Source organism: Phasianus colchicus, chromosome 7 (genome assembly GCF_987193195.1).
Source record: "Phasianus colchicus chromosome 7, bPhaCol1.hap1.1, whole genome shotgun sequence".
NCBI classification, from domain to species: Eukaryota; Metazoa; Chordata; class Aves; order Galliformes; family Phasianidae; genus Phasianus; species Phasianus colchicus.
In genome coordinates, this window is record NC_143442.1 from 10,474,828 (window position 1) to 10,494,077 (window position 19,250).

Genomic DNA, 19,250 nt, shown 5'->3' on the forward strand with positions numbered 1-19,250 from the left:
GCTATTATTTTAGTTTTTAGTGTTGGATGCTTTAAGGAAGTTAAAGAGACTGCAATGTGGCATGAAGGAGTTCTTCTGACGCCCATTGGAGCAGGCTGCTGCCCTGCAGTGGGATGAGAAAGCTGAGGTAGTGTCATGTTGCTCATGGCTGTTGTGAGAAGTGACTTGTCAGAGGTGGAAGCACACGTTGCTGCTTTGGCTTGGCCAAGCGTGGTGTCAGAGGAGGTCACTGTGAATTGAAGTGGAAGAGTGGAAATTCTCCGTTTTCGTTACATTTAGCAAATACAGTCCATGCAGTCTAGCCTTTTCCTTTAATTGGATAAATTTAGGAAATTATTTGTGCAATTCTGTGGGCAAATATTACAATAATGCACATCTTAATTTGCTCAGAATTAAAATAGCTTTGTTATTGAGCTCTTACGCTCTATCATGAAACAGTGAAGATCAGTGAGCCTCTGATTTACCACAGAACCTTAAATGAAGAATAGGTGTGCTTTTTTTCCTTGCTACTTAACTAACCTAGTTCTGCTTTCAGTTGTGCTGCTTTTACTTATGTCTGTGGCTGGGACTTTGTTCTTTATCCCTGCATACTTGAGCCAGCAGAGCAATCGCTCAGTTTGATCTAATAACAGCATGGAAGATGGGGGCCACTCGACTTCCTGTAATTTCATGACCCACCACCTACTGAACAGAGAAGTAACACAGAATTCATACAGATGTCTTGGCTATAAGACTTCAGCATGTAGGATGTCAGCATCAGTCTGAAATATCTGCCTGGAGAGCGTCATGCGAGCGCTGCCAGCCCTGACATCACCTATGAGGCAGACCGCTCTGTGTCCGTTCTGGCAGGTGGCTCCTGGAAACGAAGCAAGATTTCATTCTGCTGTGCAAAACTTTATAAAAAGGAGCTTTTGCACTTGGAGTGTTACTTGCTGTCTGGTAGGAGACAGGGTGCTCCTGGCTGGGTTTGTAGTGCAGGAGGAAGAGATACAGCCTCCACAGCTGGTGTTTTGGGGAGGACATTTTACTGAAGGCAGCCTGCATGAGCTGCAGTGGTTATGTGTGTGCATTGGGTCACCATAGAATCACAGAATGGCTTGGGGTGGAAGGGACCTTACAGCCCACCCAGCTCCAATCCCTGCTGTGGGCTGGTTGCCCCCCACCAGCTTAGGCTGCCCAGGGCCCCATCCCACCTGGCCTTCAGCACCTCCAGGGATGGGGCACCCACAGCTCTTCGGGCAGAATCCTGCAGCACCTCACCGCCTTCTGAGTAAAGAATTTCCTCCCAACATCTAACCTAAATCTCCTTTCTTATAGTTTAAAACTGTTCCCCCTAGTGCTATTGCTGTCAGACAGCATAAAAAGTCGCTCCTTCTCCTGATTATAAGCCCCTTTTAAGAAGTGGAAAGCCACAGTGAGGTCTGTCTGGGGCCCTCTCTGGGATCTGTTTTCATCCAGCACGATCAGCAGTGTCATGGGGCAGGATAACAAGTCATTGAGCACCTCTGCCAGTGGTGCAGTGGCCAATTTCTCAGCCGTGCTGTGAGCACAAAGCTGTCACTATCCAGGCAACCTCACCTGCAGGCTGAATCTTTTTCTGTTGTGTTCAAAGCTTCAGTGCAGCTCCTGTGTGTGGACTCAGAGTGCTCCCCAGTAGAAACTCTGTTAATGCTTGTTGCTCTCTGTGCTTACCTTCTGTGCTCTGGTTTTCCAGCAGCTTTGGGGGATCTGCATCAGTAGAGCTGCAGTTTTTCACCACTCTAGAAAGACAACAGCAGATCTTTCTTTGCTCCACAATTCCATGCTGTTGAATTGCTCTTAGACCTCTGATTTACCCTGATAGCCTCTCTCATGCTGAAATCAGACTCTTGATGTTGCTTATGCACTCTTCCTGCTGTTGAAACTCCTAAGCCGTTTTAACATTCAATCTACTGTCTTTTGAACAGAAATAAGGAAGGAAGATAGAGTAATAATGAAAAATACCAATGGGAAGCAGAATGAAAACTGATTGATGAGACACAATGCAGTTAAGCAACAGATGTTAAGCACTGCTAAGTGATCATCTTATTATGTTCTTCCAAAGGCTCATCTCCCCCGACCCTCAGACAAAGCAATGCAGGTGTGTGTGTACTGCAAGTCAATGCAAAGTGGAAGCAAAACATTGGCACGTAGACTTAGGAGGAGCTTTCCTGTTAGACAGTGTGGGATAGATGCCAGCCTGATCTGGTCTGTTCCTGCAGTTGTGTCTAACCTCGCAGCCTTTTAAACAGGGGGAAAAAAAAATACATCTCTAAGTAGCTGTGAAGTTTCAATTACATTTGTGCCCTAGAGGGACACAGCAGTGACCTGGTGCTGATGGCTTTATGAGTGTGTTATGTGACAAGAAGGCGGGTTTAAAAACAATTGGTGCAACTCATGCTTAGTTATTACACTAAATGACTTCCCTGGCTTGGACATCTTTATTTTCCTCCACTCAGCAGGTTCAGGTAGTCCGGGGTATTCCTACCACTGATAATGAAGATTATTTTCTCATTGTTGTTCCAGAAATCTAAATCACAATTAAAGCCATTTGAGACATTAAAAACAACACAGCAACATTTGAAGCAGCAGCATGGTGAGAAGCCTTTTTCTTCAGATGGTGTTTTTAAAAGCTGAGGAGCTTATCTTTGCTTGGACTATGCAGGAGGGATTTCAAATATAGAAGGAAGACTTAAGGTTTTTTGAAGGCCTTTACTCAACCCTTAGAATAGGCATGTTTCACTGATACATTGTCTAGTCTACATTATATCTGGAAGAGCTTGGTTTATTTAGCTGGAAGCCATAGATTATTTTTGAAAGTTATGAATTGCTTTCCTTATTGCTCTGGAGCTTTTTATTCACATTTGGGGCTAATCATTATCAAACAAAGAATTAAATATTGACGGGAAATAATGAAAGCAGCTAAAATGGGCTGAAAAATATACAGTTGTCATGAGTGTGAAAGTGTTCAAACTAAATAATAATATTTCAACATTATCTAGCATGTCACAAACCTACATGTGTACATTCCAGCACAAAGCAACTGCCGTGTGTAACAGCATCAGTCTTACAGATGTATTCACTATTAACCTATGTGTGAAGACTACTAAGCAGTTTTTAATTAACTTATGTCAAACGTTGCATGGCAGTACATCAACAAGAACTTACAAGAAGAACAAATCTTCATTCCGCTCAGATCAATATGTGTACATAATTCATTACATCTGTACAGAAATCTCCTACTGAGACACCTTAACTCGGACCGACGAGGCTCTGCAGGCAGCAGGTGTCTATTTTAATAATTATTTTAGAAGCAGGGATGAATAGGCATACATCTTCTGATGCTTTTGCACATTGCAGTACTTAATGGTACGTATATGTCATCTATCTGCTTGCATTAAGTTGTGTAAGCTTCTTCTGGCAGAGTTAGAAGCTGAACCAGGTTCTCCAGCTGTGTTAGCCCCAGTTAACTTCCTCTGGTATGTTGTAGTGGTGTGATGAAAGTGACTGGCACAGACCTGGGCATTGAATTCATTTGAAGGTGTTTCCTTCAGCAGCACAGACCCAGAGCTGGGATCCCAGTGTAGATGAGCCCTGAAATGTGAGGAGCTCCTCCTGTGAGTGGGTGAGACTTGCAAGACATGGTTGGGCTGCTAGGAAAAGGTGGTGTTGACTGTTCATACAATGCTATCTTTGTATTCCAATAAAAATTAAATTTTGGGAAGAAAAGAGTCCCAATGCCATTCAGTGCCTAACAAACTCAATAGCATTCTGTCTGGGTTGCTGCCAGTTTGTTGTGGCTGTTGGCTTTTTTTTTTCTAGTGGAGGATGAAGTGGTTGAGTCTGTGTCAGCACAGATATCCATAAGCACCACCACCACCCAAGTCCTTGCCACAGGCTGGATGGCAGTACTTAGTAACTGAAGGTCTCTGCACTTGTGAGCCAGGAATCTGATGCCTAGAGCAAGTGAGTACAGAGGTCCGTGCATGGTTATTTTTTGATGAGAGCTCACCAGCAGTGCTGAAGCAAGAGGAGAGGAAATGTGAAGAAATCAGGGCACCATGGCAGACAATTACGTGGGCTTTATCTCCTAGTTGCACAGAAAGTAGTTTGACGGCAGCCAGCAACTTTCCCTCATAGCAAAATTTCCCTCTTAGCAGTCAGTGCATGGATCAGTCAGGAACATGACGTCTGCTTTAATAATTGTCCTTATTCCTACTGCCTGTCAGGTGGTCCCTAAGGTATAAGGACAAGGAAGTTTAAATGTGCAAATGTCCAATAGCAAATGGCTCTTTCAAAACTCACTGCCTTGATAGAGCTGTGCAGTAGGAGCAGATCCAGTCCATTTTCTCTAGCTGTCTCTGCTGCCAATTAAATAAAACAAACCAGCCTGGGACAAAGGGGAGCATGTAACTTACCCATCTCTGCAGACCCCATTAGTAGTCTCATGGTGCTAAGGCAGTGCGTTGTTTACCTGGTGAAGAGGAGGATGTGAAGTAGAGGATTTTCACGGTGTGGTGGTTTCTTTAAGAAACCTGTGTGTCTTCCCCGTGACTGCCTGGTTAGTGGCAATAGCACGTTTTACCCAGAGTGTTTGGCAAACGGGTTTTATTTTGTGCTTTCCTGTCTGACAGATGGTTTTTGGTTGGAGTAGGGGTGGAAATTCCCCACAGTAGTTGCAGGGAGACTTGGCCACATCCACTGGCATTAATTATAATAATTGTCCTTTGTAATTATCTGTGTGCCGGAGCTGGAGGCACGGCATCACGTCTCTGCTGACTCCTCTGATTGCTGGGTCCTTCTGCAGGATGCTCTCCCACCACTGGGAAGCAGATTGTTTGGGCTGGAATTAGAGAGTTGTAGGTAGGCAGCAGCTGCTCTTGGGCTTTTTTTATATGCTGGTTGGATGTGTGAGATCAAATTGGGTCTGTTCATTTAGCAGCCTTCAGTTGAGGAGGAAGAGCAACAAGAGCCGCTGTAGCTGGTAGCATCCTGATCTGGGGACAGCACCGAAGTGTATTGGTGGCTGTAAGTAATCAGTGACTGTTTCACTGCAGGCATAGGGAACAGCTCTATGTGTACCCACTTCTGCAGAGAACTCCTTGCTTGTTGCCTCATTGTGTGCTGTATCAGCCCTTGCAAGAGGCTCTCAAACTCAGTGTAAGCATTTTCTCAGCAAATACAATGCTACTGAAGTTATGCAGGAATTTTCTGCTTTGTAATTTAAACCTGGGGCTGGCTGCACTGCCAAGACGCTTGTATTTAAATTGTAAGCCTATGTATCAAAAGCAGGGCTTTCATCTGAGCCTTGCTCACTGATGGTACAGTACCCAGCCATACATGCTTCTGGGTAGGGTCCCATGCTTTCTGCATAAGTACACAGGTAATCTGTAGCATAGAAACCTTTCCTACAAGGATTTAACATCAGCGTGAACAAGGGATGCAACAGGGTACCTCTGGTGAATCATAGAATGAATAGAATCATGGCTGTGCTTGGAATGGACCTCAGAGATCATCTTGTTCCAACCACTTGCCAAGAGCAGGGTTGCCAGCCGCTAAATCAGGCACCAAATCAGGTTGGCCCCATCCAACCTGGCCTTGAACCTCTCAGGAATGCGGCATCTGCAGCTTCTCTGGGCAATCTGTGCCAGTGCCTCACCACCTTCTCAGAGAAGAATTTCCCCCAACGCCTAATCTAAATATCTACTCTTTCAGTTTAAAACCATTTCCCTTTGTCCTGTCACTATCTATCCATGTAATAGAAGTGATAATCTCCACTAGGAAGTGTGAATGTTGCAGGTGGGTTACTGCAGCTGAGCTAATACCAGCAGTGTGATTAATTAATTCACCTCTTTCACACTACGTGCAGCCACATCAGGATGCAAAGGGCAGAACCATGCTGCAGTTCCTCCATCGGTGGACTTGTAGCATCCTCCATATGCACACTACATCTTGTGACTCTTGGGCTGAGTTACAAGGGTGCAGATCTGGCTCCTGCAATATTGTTTGGAAATCGGTATTTCGTGTTCAGGATATGGCATCAATGCAATTTTGAAACTGAAATCCAATTTGTGTCAAGCAGCCCTGACAAAGTAGATATGGCAGCAAGCTGTAGTGAGCAAGCAGGTAACTGGTCACACTGAGATTTGAGATGGGTGTTTTCCAGAGCTACTCCTGTGCAGTATACTAGGAGCCCTGGATGATAACACAATGCGATTCTCAAAGGAGAACAAAGATATTCCACTTGATTTGGAGAAGGAGTGCAAAGTGGCTGTGAAACCTGAACTGTGAAAAGAAATCCATGCTGCTCATGTTCAGCTGCATCTTTTAGGAATGACAATAAAATCACAGTTTCTTTTACTTTTTGGCTCTATATCAAGCTAAGGCTGACACCAGGGATGAATCTGACCCTTTGCTCTGCTCAGCCTGGGCATGTGGGAGCAGGAGGGTACAGCTTACTCTGGTGCCTGACCCAAAACTTGCAGAGAAAGTGAGAAAATCTGCATTTTCCTCCTGCATCAAGTGCATCAAGAGACTTCAGCTTGTGATATTGTATTATGTTACTGAAGCTAAACTATGGGAGCAGGTGGTTCTGTGATGTTATTTCACCTCCCTAGTCTGTTGGCAAATCTGTCATCTTTATGTCAAGTGAGAATGAATGTTGGTGGCTGCAGACTAGGGGATTTTTGGAAGCACGGAGTTATTGGTGGTAATGATTGTTAGTGCTGGAGGTGGGTTTATCACTTCCTAAACTGCAGGGGATTTGGCTGTGTCCAACCAGAGAGGACTGTTTTTGCAGGCTTGACTCAGTGAGGAGAAGTCACAGATCAGAGCAGGAAACCCGTACTTGTTGCCTGTCTGCATTATGCATAGTCTAAACCTGCTTCAAATTGAAAAGACAAATTTGAATAGAAAGAAAATCCATATCCAGTGTTCTCAGCATTCAAGGAAAAAATAAAAACAAGGGAAAGAATCTGCATCTCAATCTCATCGTTGTGCTAAAGGAGATGTACTAAATTTGCAGAATGGCTGCAGCAAGTTGTGAATAATGTATGAAAGGGAAAAATTGCTTCCCTGTGCACAGAGAGAATGCAAACAGCTGTGCTGGTTGCTGTGTGCTTGTTGCAGACACCCGCATCACTGGGGACCCATGAAGAAGAGCACAGCAAATCCAGAGTTCCCGAGTTTCCCCTCCTGCTCTGGCACCAGTCCTTAGAACAGAGTTTTAAATGACTTTTATTGCTTATAATTAATTTTTGGTCCTTTTCTCTTCTTTTCTCCTCTATTGGGCAACTGGCCAGTTAGAGTGAGGGAGAGGGAACGAGAAACATACACAAAGAGGCCAAATAAGGGAGTGTGAGTCTAAAAACATTATAGCTAATGTTTGCTGGGGTTTTTTTTCCTTTTTTCTTTTTTCTTTTTTCTTTTTTCTTTTTCTTTCTTTCTTTTTTTTTTTTTTTTTTGACATGGTGTATTTACTGTTGATCAGAGAGGAATTAATTAGCCTGGCAAAGACCAATGTCTTCTGGTGCTACCAACCAAACCTTGATTCCTATTACCTCTGCCCACCACTCAAGCAGCTACCCTAACCTGTGCTGATACCATGATTGGAACCAGGTCAAAGACAAGAGTCGTGCTTCAATGTGTCACAGGTCAGACCCTGGAAAGTGCTTTGATCTGGATTGCTCCTGGTCAGAAAATGAGACTTGTGCCAAGTTGTGAGGCAGCTTTATGGTGGTGGTTAAGGTTTAAGGCTGGAAGGACATTTTACCCTAAAAGGTCACCAGTTTTTTTCAGGTTATTCAAACTCTTGTCTTTGGAAGAAAAGGGGAACAGTGACAAGCTCATTATTTACTTAGTTTTCATTTGAATTCAGCTTTAAATCCTCCACTCTGAAATCAAACAGATGAGCGAACAGCAAAACACAGCTCGAGGAGCTGTCCCTCATTGCCAGGGGAGCCTTTTGTCTGGTGCGAAGAAGAAAACACAGACAATTAGTCATTTTTTATGCTTTCAAAGCATTGGTTGGATGTTGCCAAACTGTTTTTTCGGGGATGGATCTCATCTACTCCAGTCATCTTTCACTCTGGTTTATGATGTTTCTAGGGCAACTGATACCCTGGTTGGGAGCTGGCACCCAGCGCCTTCTCAGCATCCCTAACAACTCCTTTCCCTTCAGCTTCACAGATCTCCATTGCTCGATTTCTAACATCTCAACAGCAAAGCGTTGTCATTATTTGTGAGCACAGGTAAATGATTTCTTCTCTTGGATATTGCAAGGCTGACAGTTGGGAAGGCTTCAGCTGTCTCCTCTGTCAAGTTACTTCACAGGCCAGGGGTCTCGGCCAAGAATATTTCTTGTAACTTTCTTGAACTTTGCTGGAGTAACATTAGCTTTGCTGTTCTGGAAAAATATAGCTGGCTCAGCCTGGAAGCTGGGCTTCTCATCTGCAGGACAGAGAGGTGAAGAGAAAGGCAGCGGAAGGAAAGAGATGGGGCTGCAGGGGGGGAGTAACTGCAGCCGGCCCATGAAATTGCGGCTGTCAAAGGCTCTGAATCTCAGAAAGCCGATACAGAACAATTTGTATTGGTAGGACCTGGTCTTAGAAGGAGAGGGCTGGTTTCCTGTCTGAGGGCAATGGGAGACTTTCCTCTCCCAGCCCACAGCCTGGGGGGAATTCAGTGGGAAGCTGTGATTGCAGGAGCTCATTGAAGTGTGTTTGTTCTGGGGGTCAGGAGCACCATTCACCATGCTACATGCAATAAATAAATAATCAGATTAGTTTGAAATGCCAGATTCTGGGGAATAATGTGTAGACATGCTATGATAATTAAATATGTTCAATGCCAAAACCAAGTCGCTATTCTTAAAACATTTCCTTGTGAAACATGATCATTTTATCACCCCCTGTAAGATGTATGGACAGTGGCAGAGAGCTGCCAGGAGCTGGGCACGGTCACAGCAAATGACATGGTGCTGCACTGATGTATTCACAGAGACCTTCCCCTGTACATCAATTCTGTGTTCCAGTGGTGTCTGAAAGCTCTTTGACAGCACTTTTAGTAGGGGGCTTGTGCATTTGAAAGGCATCTCGCATGTTGGTGGCAGCTCTTTGGGAAGCAGTGTTTTCCATTGCCCATTGTTACAGCTCTTCCTGCGCTGCAGGCTGTGCAGAGGCTGAGCAGCATTGATCATTCAGATCTGCTCCCAGGTTCCAGGCCAAAATGCAACAAAAGGGTTTGCTGGCTCCTCAGCTAACCGTGCTTTTCACCAGACCTCTCTGTGAGGTGGCAAAGGGGCAAAGGAATGCTGAGTGAGCTGTTGCAAAGAAGTGATAAAGTTACTTTTAATGCTGGTGCTTACAGCTGGAGCCTGTTGGCTAACACCAGCTGCCCCGGCCACTACTGCTCCCTGCTTCCTCCATGAGTGTCCGGAGTAAGAATGGCATGAATAGGGTTTTTTATTTATTAGCTGTGCTAATGTGGCACATAGGAGCTGCGTTACACTAAGCGTAGTACAAACACATTTATTTAAACTTGTGTGAAAATTACTAATGAGAAAAGATGGCTGGCCAAAGCTCGAGGCATTCTGACACCTCTGAATAAAACAATGACATCCCAACAGTGTTTAAAGTGATGATTCCAGCAGAAACTCAGCCAGCTGCTTCCAGAAACTCCTACAGAATACCATTAGCCTTCTCTAAATAGTCTATAAAAAACAGAAGACTTGACAAATGCTAGTAGATGGTCTTTACCCTGAAGTGTTTACAGTCCAAAGCCTCCATGCTTCAGATAAGTGTCTGCTTATGTGATGGTGTCCAGTGAGAAGATGATGTTACTTGTCATCTTTAAAATTATGCTTATCCTTGGATGGTCAGGACGGAAATCAAGGGAAGAAAGGAAAACTCCTATTTGCTTGAAAAGAAAGAAAAGCTGAAGACTTGAAGTGAAAGGACTTGCCTGAGGCGGTGTAAAAAGTCAGTGGCAGAGTGCAGAATAGAAGCCAGATGTTCCAAGTCTGGGACAATAGGTTTTAACAGGGAACTGTTTTCCTTAAAAGTCTTTTTTCACCTTCCTTTTGATTTATCTTTTGGTTCTCTTTTTTTTTTTTTTTTTCTTCCAAATTTTTAATGGATATCTAAAGAATGCCATGGGGAGTTTCAAACGAAGATAATACACGGCAGAATCCAAGCTTTGGGACGTTTGCATGTGTTCTGATTTACTGTGAGCAAGAAGAGCTCTCTGATTCTAATTCTTAGGTAGGAGCCTCAAAGATTGTGAGAGCCTATAAATATTTGCTTTATTTGCAGCGAAGAGTACAGGAAGTTCTGAGTTAGCCTAATTTCAGCTTCAATGTAGGCTATTTATGTACTACCTCCTGGGACCACCTCTGATTACTGAAAGAGTGACCTTATTGGAAACCAACAAGTAGGTCTGCAGTTAATTATAAAGGATTCAGAGCTCACTGCAGAGCCCTAACAAAGGTATTTTTGTAGATGATGTTACGTGTTTTTATTTAACGGCTCAAATTAGGAGAGCTAAAACAGATGGCGTGCTTGTTACCCCTTTTTGAGAACACCTATAGAAAGACACTGATAATAACGGAGAGGCCAAGATGAATAGGTCAGGAGTAGTGGCAAAGATCAGGCTGTCTGGGCTCACTAATTAACATCTGAAAGCAATAATGAACTGGTCAGCGGGGTCAGGAACAGGTGATGCTGTGTGGAGGGGGAGAAAGGGGTTTTTGTTTGTCTTCTGCATTTGGAAGAAGTGGTTTAAACATCTTTGCCTCTTTTTTAACTTTATGGTAATAGCAGCGATTTAATCTAATCTAAATGTGGTCTTCGGAGAAAAACTGCCCTAGGACTTTTCCAAAATAATTTCCTGGAGGAAAGAAGAATCTCTCTGAGTAAAGTTCAGAGCAACGTCTGAAGAGAGAAATGCAGAAAGCTGACTTATGGGACAGCAAGTTTATACACGGGAAGATGCTCCTCTGGGGCATTATAGAAAATGATTATACCAGATTTCATTCATCAAGGCAAAGTAAGTTAAATCAGATACAAGGCGAAGCCCTTAGGAGGGGGAGGAACGTATTCAATTTAGTGAGGCAACTGCGATAGTAATTAAAGCCCAAATGGAAACCTTTGAATGTGTCTGGCGTCTGCGGAACCGCTGCGTTTTTTCTGTTAACTTGACATTATAAAAGGAGCACCCAAAGAATAAAGAGATGGTGTTTGAAATTTCATCAGTCAAGTGCTGTCCCGAATTTGATTTATTGTAAACAATCTTCAAAAATTGGTTTGGATGTATATGATAGAGGCAAGGGCTTTTCTCAAGTGGTAATTCACAAAGAGGGAAACTGTACATTATTTGTAGATTTGTCTTTGCTGAAATGCAGTCAGGATTAATCGCACCATTTGCCAGCTCTGACTGTGAACCTCTTGTACTTCGGACATATGGATAGAATTTAATTCTGCTGTTATAAACTCTGAGGCGGAGTGCTATGCTGTTTACTTTATGAGAAGATATACTGCAAGATTTCAGTCGAAAAAGAAACAACCCCCGACATAGACATTAAAACAATTAATGTAAAAAGCAAGAATCGAAAAGAGAAACTTCTTCCTACTTCTTTTCCTCTCATACACAAAGCAACAGCAAATCGTGATCTTGCAAGGAAACAGTCTTCAAAGGTTAGAAAAATGTAAGTAGTTGTTTGGCGTGGCTACTGAATGAGGGGGCTGGGCTGGCCTTGCCCCTGCTGCCCTGGTGTGCTCATGGGGACCTTCAGTGTCCTCTGCCTGGGTTCGGATCAGTGCCGGTCTCTGCTCAGGGTACGCAGCTCAGCCCCACATCCTCCTCCCATGTATGAGAAGCACTTCTTGCTTCTCATACCTGTGTGCTGCAGCATTCCTCTCCAGATGTGCTCAAGTACTTTTTTCCCACATCATCTGTGAACGCAAATCTTGGGGCTTTTTCAAAAGTCTGTTACTCCCCAACAGACATGTTTATGGGCAATTTTGTGATGTTAGAGTTGCAGGCAAAGCTATTGTTAAGCATGTGTAATTAGTGGCAAAATTAATGGTCTTTAATGATACTAACTCCAGGCAGTGGTGTTTTCATTACCTCTGTGCTGATAATGGCTCACATCCTTCTACTAAATCCAGTTGCCAAAATCCTTATGGTGTTTTCCACTTAAAAAAGGATGCTCATGTGAGCAAATCTCCCTCACATATGCAGCCAGTTTTCATTTGCACTCAAGTGCTTCTTTTACAGTCTGTTCTGAAATAGCAACAAAACCCCCAATTCTTAAAAATACAAAGCTTTCTTTTAATTGAGATTTTTTTTGAGAGCTATGACTTCACCCTACTGATTCCCACCTAAAGTTTGCAAGCAGCCCATGGACAGGAACCCAAAACTCAGGTCTCAGAACTCTAAACTCTAAATTGAGTTTAGACAGATTAAATTAAGCTTCAGATTAATTGTTTTAATCTTCATTTGTGTGTGTGGAAGGTGATTTTTACGTGAGACAGGTTGCGTCATGGTGGCACTGCACAACCAATGGCTTTCCCATCACCTTCTCATTTCTCCTGGAACTTTCCTTAAAGCCAAACAAATTGCAATTAAAAAAAAAAATACTTTTTTATTCCCTCAAACCAATATCCTCTTAAGTTTATAAGACCACTGGCTGTATTTATGGCCCTTACATCCCCTAAGGGGGACCACGTCGCCTTTGTCTGCAGCTTCACTGCCGCCGTGGGGGCAAGGTCTGAGCCGTGCATCAGTGTACGTTGGAGGGGACCTGAAAGATTTATAATGGGAAAACGCTGACAGTTTGGTAATTTATTGCCACGCTAATGGGCAGCACTGTAGTTCCTGACAGCTCCAAGTCTTTGTTCTCTGGAATAGTTGGTTTCTAATCCAGTCGCTTTGCTGGGTTCCCCCCTCTCCCTGATGAATGGGTCTAGGTTGGTGAAACTATATTGCTGGATTTTCCCTTGCTGTTTTTATAGCTTTTCACATGGGCTTCCTGTTCTTGAAATTTGCCAGGTATTTCAGGAACTTCACGGTTCAAACAAGTTACTTTTTGCCCCCGTTACTCTTGTGCTCCTGGCCCCATTGACGTGCTCATGGGTGCCCTGGTGGCACTGGCATCTCTGGCACTTTGTTGTGTCCAGGACTGTGTGTGGACACTCAGTAATGCCTATGCCTAGCTCATTTGGGGAGAATGCTGTGAATCTGCATAAGAGTCTTGCACAAAAAGTGCTTTATTTTGCCGAGTTACTGAGTCAGTTTAGGGTATTCTATTGACAAATGCTTTCAGAGAAATTGTGCATGGTAAATTAATGAAGGCCAGCAGAGGTATTATGGTGGGTGAATGCACATGCCATTAGAGTCAATGGCTGGCTGAAAAAAGTTAACGGTCATTAAGCGACTGTTAAAAAGGCTGGTGGACACAGATTTATTCTGTTGCAGGGCTTGAGCTGGGCAGAGCTCACTGTGTGCCACAGAGCCCCAGGACAGCTTGGTTTTGTTTTCCCTATCCCTGTGCTGCTGCTTCTGCCCCAGTCAATGGACCAGAGCCTGCGAGAGCCACCAGTGAGCAGGTAAAGTCCTGCACCCCTCATCCTTACGCGGGGAGTGCCTAGGGACGTGGAATGGTATGGAGCCTCTGCACTACTCCAGTGGGTGTGAAACAGAGCACTAGGCTCTGACCAAAGGTTGCCAACCTGTGCCATTATTGGCAATTCCTCTGGGAATTTGAAATGTAGAAAATGTAGGAGATGCGGTGTTGTTCCTGAAGGGGTACACAAGAAACGAGTGGATGTGGCACTGAGTGGCGAGGTTTAGTGGGCACAGGTGATGAGTTGATGGATGGACTTAGATGATCTTAGTGGTCCTTTCCAATCTTAATGATTCTATGATTCCATTTCCTGGGCACCTGCATAACCTGGGCTGTGTCCTTCCCTGTGAGCACTGTCAATTCTTTTTATCCTACATTATACTTTGAATGCAGTGATTCTGACTGAAATAAAATGCGTGGAGAAAATTAATGATTTGATATCTTCCTGCTGCTGCCAAAGGAAATATAAAAGAGTCTTTGATCTGGGGGTTTTAGAAAAGTGAGCTGGACCAGATACTGATACTTACTTACTGACCTAAGTAAGTGATAAAGCGACTGTGTCGAAGTTTAATTAGTCTTGATCAAGATACGTTTTTAAGATTTAGAACCAGTGGCCTTTTGAAGAAGAAAGGCTTTGGGTTGTCATTTATGCTGCAACGTGTCCTTTTATCATACTTTGTATGTCTCCGGCAGGAACGGGTTTTATTTTAGTGGAAAAGAGAAATGGCTCATTTGATGGAGATTAGCACGGACAAGCTTACTAATGTTTGAAGACAACTTCTCAGTCTTACCTTTTTCTCTATTTCATATCCCGCAGAGATTACCTCAGCCAGCCGTTGTTAGTCACTGTTATTTATATAAAGATATGTAATGTGTTTGTGCTTGAGGGGTCGTCTGTAGCGGGGTATGCAATTTCAGAGTGTGGAGACTGGCAGAAATTACGGTGAAGAATTGCTTCCCAGTGACAGCTTCATCCTGCTTGTAATATGTCATTGTGTGTGACTTTCAATTAATCACGCAATAACAAAACATTGCGTCTGGCGACAATGGTGCGCCCATTAATATTGAGAAGTAAGTCTTGGCTTTATGAACACAAGTGCTGTCGCGGTCCCCTGCCCACTCGTGCACTTTAATCAGCAAGTCTCAGTGCAGAGGGAACATTTCTTCTTCCCCTCTCCCCAGCACCCTTCTATTAAGCTGCAATCCATAACGTCTCGCGTCGCCGTAATGGTCTGATGGTGTGCGGTGTTAAATGATGGCAGGAATTTGACTTTGTCTCACTCTGCCTTGACCTTGGTGTCTTCAGTGAGTTCCCCCTCCCTCTGTTTTCAGAGAGGGAGTGGGGGGCTGGGAGAGAAAATAGAAGAGTGACAGAGTGGACTTTGGAGATATTTCACAGGAGGTTTAATGTTGCTCTTGGAGGAAATGAGGTAGATAAAAGGTAAGAGAGAGACCATTACTGGAAGACGGAAAGTACAGATCTGCAGATTTCCAGGAGGAGAGGCAGGACTGGCTCCACAGGCTGAGGGCATCTGTGTGCTGGACCTCATTGGTAGGCACAGTGGAAACCTCGCAGTAATTCTTCCTCTTGCTCAGTCTCCCATTTATAATACAGTTGCTCAGTAATGTATCATCTTAAGTAAAATTCCCAAATCTCACTGTGTTTTACAGCTGTATCTATATCCTGAACGGAAACATTAAGAAACACTTGTGTTTTGTGCTTGGGCCACAAAGATGGAAAGTCGCCCTGGTGTTCCAGCCACCAGTATGAGTCCCTGTCATTGTACCCAGCCAACTTCAGGGGTACAGTCTCACTCCATGGAAAGCCATGGGCTTTTTTCTGTGTTTTTTTTTTGGGTCAGTATTGAGGTTTTATACCTTACACGGCACAAATAAGAAGCCTGTGATAGCATCAGTGCTTTTCTTTTCCCCCTAGAGGGTGATGAATTTAATTTTTAAGAAGTGTTTGGCTGGACAGTGTTGGCAGAGTTTCCTGAGCTGTCTAAAAACTGGTATAGAGTAGAACATCGGTGCATTATGTGAAGCAGGAAACTGATTTTTGTATCTCTTCCCATGTATTAGTGCTGTGAATTTGAGACACATTGGACCAGTTGCCTTGGAAAGCACAATCTGGAAGAGGCACTTGTGTTCACTGTGGTTTCTGACAGTGGTGTGTTGGGTGCATTATAGAGTACTCTCACTGCGTAAACAAAAAGTAAAAATCTTTGGGATTCTGAGGAATATCAGTGAGGTCAGCAGTCCTTGGCTTGCTGAATCTCCCCATTGTCCCTGCATTATCAGCCAGACAATAAAAGCAGAGTTAAACGAGGGTTTATCTCAGACATGGTTAATCTGGGATAAGAGATGTATCACACCTGCACCATCTGAGGTTCTCATCCCCTCTGCAATGCAATCTCTGTCACTTGGTGAGGGTATTGGTTTGGGTTCTTTAATTAATGCTGCCCCACCTATCCTGCTGATTAGCAGTGAATCTGACAAGATGCTGAACTTGCTCAACTATATGAAATAAAAGCAGTTCCTCTTGTGTAGATTTGAGGGGCGTTTGGGATCACAAAAGGTGACTCTTCTGGTGATCAGATTGGGTCTAGTCACTGGCAGATGCGAAACAGCACAACTTCATAAAGCCACTTACTGCCAGGCTGTCCATTCACTTCAAGCTTTTACACCCAGGGAAGAAGGCTGGTGCATGTGCAAGCATCCTAAAGCACACAGAACAGACTCCAAGAAGGAGAGTACATAATCAATTTCTCATTCCCAAATTATTTTTCCAGAGTCCCCACATTATGGTGTTTGAGTAACAGAATAATTTCCTAGCTATTAAGTGCCTGAAAATCAGCAGTAATTAACTTAGTGCAAATTCTTCCCTTCCTCTCCCTCCCCTTTGCTCAAAAACAAACAAACAAACCCCCTTCCTCAGCAGAGGAGATGCAGATGGAAGCAGTGTCTCCCGCCTTAGTGAAGTCTTGTACAGACTACTTTTTTTTTTTTCCCCCTTTCAGTGCTGTGAATAACATAATTGCTTTGTTATCCCTCAGGGGATTTGTAATATTAACATTGGTTAATGACATTAATTCAAGTTTTTACCATTAATAAAATGGCATTGCTTAAAATTAAGCATTACATTTCAATTAGTAGTCCATCGAAGACTTTAATAGTCTGGAGCATTAAAGTGATTTTTTTTTTAATTTCTTATTAATTTTTTATTGTATCATGCTAATTTCCAAAGAGTGATTGAAAGCCAAGCTGATCCAACCAACGACCCTATCTGCCATGTTTCTTAAGGGAACTTCTTTCTTTTATGACATTATGCAAAAAGGTCACATTTCCACAAAGCAGGAATCTGTTTCCGTCACCTCCTGAATTCATTACCATCCTTTTTACTTTTTAACATGAGGCACATGATATACAGGCACCCCAGGTGGACATGTTTAAATTAATCTAGTAATAATTGATTCAGAAGAGATTTGGAGGACAGAATTTGCATAAAAGCCATAATGAGAGCAAATCCTCCAAGGCCAGACTGAACAGCTAAGTCCCTGAATAACTTACATCTTCTAAACTAATTTGGTTATATATGCAATGCGAAGGTGTGGGGGCTGGAGCTTCATGTGATTGGAATTCATTACAAATAATTCATCTCTGGAAAGCCTGGCCTCGGAGTGCATTAAAACGATATCAGCCCCTGAACGTGTGCTGAGACCCTGCCTCCTGGAAGATGACAGTGAGATTTCCATCTTGCTTGGCTTTTATAAAGCATTTCAGAGGAGCAGGGCACTGCTCTGAAGCCAAGGCATGCCATCAGCAGGCTGCTTCAGGGCTGAGGTTTTGGCTAGACATTTGGATTTGCCAAAAACCTGAGCATGGGGATTGTGTCAGATATTTGTTCCTTCCTTTCCAGCGAGGGAAAGCTGCTTTTCTAGGTCATAGACCATAGGATTTGAATGAAATCCTGCATCATCTTGGTGTCTGGGAATTTAGGGAAAGGGACATCCTACAGGTTTGGGACCATGCTGTAGGCTATTTAGGCAATGTAAATCTGTGGGCAGTGAAAATTAGGGTTCCAGTTCATTAAAAGAAGGCAGCTGGAAGGGTCATTGCCATGTTTCACATTCTCTTGCCTAAATATCATTCTGAGAAAAGCACTAAAAGGATCTCACCATGACTCCACATAGTAATTCCTGTGCTAGAGAGCTCAGATTAGCAGGTAACACAGTGCCATGCTCCTGGTACCACAGAATTTGAACAGAGGTTTGGATTTGGGACATATATTGACCACTTGATTGCCTTCTGGCCAAAGGTTTCCATATGATAAACAGCGCTGTGCAGTGCCAAGAAGATGCTGCAGCAAAATATATTGATCTCTCCAAGCAGTCTGAAACTTGGACCCTGCACTATAGAATGCTATATGCTTCTCCTCCTGGAGTTAGAATTAAGCTGTATGTCTGTGTTATGTGGCAAGGCATTGGCCTTAGAGCTGGCATTGGGGTCTTGAAACTGTAAAAACAAAGCTTTAGGGGAAATGTCTTATGGTTGACTGTCAGGAAGGACTTTGGTTTGTTGGTGTGATGATTATATGGCTTGCATTTTTTCTGCTGGAGGCTCAAATTCTAAGATCAGTTCAGATCAAAGGAGATATCAGATATATATATTTTTTAATTTCATCTTCTTAGTGTTTTCCCAAAAGATCAGCATCTCCAGACTGTGCAATATCAGAGTGCCAGCGCTAGAGTGACACTGGCTGGTCATGGTGGTAGCATGGTGGTAGCATGGTGGTAGGAGCTGTGGCTCTACCACTTTGCAAATGTGCAAGTGCAAGAGGCAACTTGGAGAAAAGCTGCTGTGTTTCCAGAGCTTAAGGCATAAGTCTGTGGTCTCAATTACCAAATCTCAAGACAGACAGAGGCCTTATAGCCAGTGGGCTATTTGCAGTAAGTGTGATGTTGGATGTACTGCACTTACATCACTGATCTGCATGTCAGCAGCACGTCTGGCACCTTAGATTTACAGCAGCCATGCAGAGGACTCTACATCACATGTTGAGCAAGAACAGAGTTCCCAGAACCACCAAAATACCTCTGCTTAGACAGTCCCACAGTGTCCAGTGCAGGGAAGTTCTTCCAGGCCCACTGTTGGAGTCTTCTGGATTAATGTGGAAGTGTACCACCAGGGAAATAAATGTGTGCAAGCATTCGTTGCCAAATCTGACCTTTGGATAAACAGAGGACTTCAGACTCCCAGGCACCTTTTCACAAGTGCTAAATTCATTTCCCAGACAAACCCTCACAAAACCCCTCATGTCTTTTTATTATGTGTAACTAGTCAAAGAAAGATGTAGAGCCCTTTGAGGAGGGCATCTGGAAGCAGCTGGGGATAGACTCAATGTGTGGTCAGGTTCACACCGCTCACAGGACCGAGTGTCAGCAGAGCAGGTATTTATTAATGCCCACCAGCTTTGGCCATATCCCAGCAGCACGGTGTATTTTGTTCTGTTACACAGGCCTTTATTGTTGATTCAGCTCTATCTAATGGGGTCTTTCTCTATGAGGTTCCTGTTCTTAAGGGCCTCCTGCAAAGGTGAAGATCTGTTTGG

General features: G+C 43.6%; 1 protein-coding gene across 9 annotated transcripts in view; it reads left to right on the forward strand.

Annotated features, from left to right (window-relative positions):
- Nucleotides 1–19,250, forward strand: part of SEMA5B (semaphorin 5B) — a 248,524-nt gene that overhangs the window by 97,726 nt on the left and 131,548 nt on the right. For 2 of the 9 annotated variants that reach the window (XM_090143664.1, XM_090143665.1), the window contains one exon: nt 13,492–13,622. The exons of the other annotated variants lie outside the window; for them this stretch is intronic. The gene's annotated coding sequence lies outside the window, so the exon portion shown is untranslated. The remainder of the gene's footprint in view (nt 1–13,491; nt 13,623–19,250) is intronic. 9 annotated transcript variants of the gene reach the window in all.